The sequence below is a fragment of the Lactuca virosa genome, chromosome 6, assembly GCF_052849685.1.
Source record: "Lactuca virosa cultivar CGN04683 chromosome 6, Lactuca_virosa_CGN04683_v6, whole genome shotgun sequence".
Taxonomy (NCBI): domain Eukaryota; kingdom Viridiplantae; phylum Streptophyta; class Magnoliopsida; order Asterales; family Asteraceae; genus Lactuca; species Lactuca virosa.
The window spans coordinates 181,513,706-181,515,219 of record NC_136431.1 but is presented as its reverse complement, the minus strand read 5'-3'; positions in this window follow the sequence as shown (position 1 = coordinate 181,515,219).

The window sequence follows — 1,514 nt, the reverse complement described above, 5'->3', positions numbered from 1 at the left end:
TCGACAATAATTTTACGGCGGTAATTTTGGTTGTGAAAACACCGTTTTTCTAATAGTGTGATCACATAATATCCTTATGCTTATTATGCATTCTTAATCGTGATGGAAAAATTATGAGGCATGGTATTGGTGTTTATAGGAGACATTGATAGCTGCTTGTTGCATCACATACCTGAAAGAAACTAGTTGGAAAACTAACCGACCATATTCAATATGATGCTTATTGGAATAACTGGGACATCGATATCTATCGACAATAATTTTACGGCAGTAATTTTGGTTGTGAAAACACCGTTTTTCTAATAGTGTGATCACAGAATATCCTTATGCTTATTATGCAGCTTAATCGTGATGGAAAAATTATGAGGCATGGTATTGGTGTTTATAGGAGACATTGATAGTTGCTTGTTGCATCACATACATGAAAGAAACTAGTTGGAAAACTAACCGACCATATTCAATATGATGCTTATTGGAATAACTGGGACATCGATATCTATCGACAATAATTTTACGGCGGTAATTTTGGTTGTGAAAACACCGTTTTTCTAATAGTGTGATCACATAATATCCTTATGCTTATTATGCATTCTTAATCGTGATGGAAAAATTATGAGGCATGGTATTGGTGTTTATAGGAGACATTGATAGTTGCTTGTTGCATCACATACATGAAAGAAACTAGTTGGAAAACTAACCGACCATATTCAATATGATGCTTATTGGAATAACTGGGACATCGATATCTATCGACAATAATTTTTACGGCGGTAATTTTGGTTGTGAAAACACCGTTTTTCTAATAGTGTGATCACATAATATCCTTATGCTTATTATGCAGCTTAATCGTGATGGAAAAATTATGAGGCATGGTATTGGTGTTTATAGGAGACATTGATAGTTGCTTGTTGCATCACATACATGAAAGAAACTAGTTGGAAAACTAACCGACCATATTCAATATGATGCTTATTGGAATAACTGGGACATCCATATCTATCGACAATAATTTTACGGCGGTAATTTTGGTTGTGAAAACACCGTTTTTCTAATAGTGTGATCACATAATATCCTTATGCTTATTATGCATTCTTAATCGTGATGGAAAAATTATGAGGCATGGTATTGGTGTTTATAGGAGACATTGATAGCTGCTTGTTGCATCACATACCTGAAAGAAACTAGTTGGAAAACTAACCGACCATATTCAATATGATGCTTATTGGAATAACTGGGACATCGATATCTATCGACAATAATTTTACGGCAGTAATTTTGGTTGTGAAAACACCGTTTTTCTAATAGTGTGATCACAGAATATCCTTATGCTTATTATGCAGCTTAATCGTGATGGAAAAATTATGAGGCATGGTATTGGTGTTTATAGGAGACATTGATAGTTGCTTGTTGCATCACATACATGAAAGAAACTAGTTGGAAAACTAACCGACCATATTCAATATGATGCTTATTGGAATAACTGGGACATCGATATCTATCGACAATAATTTTAC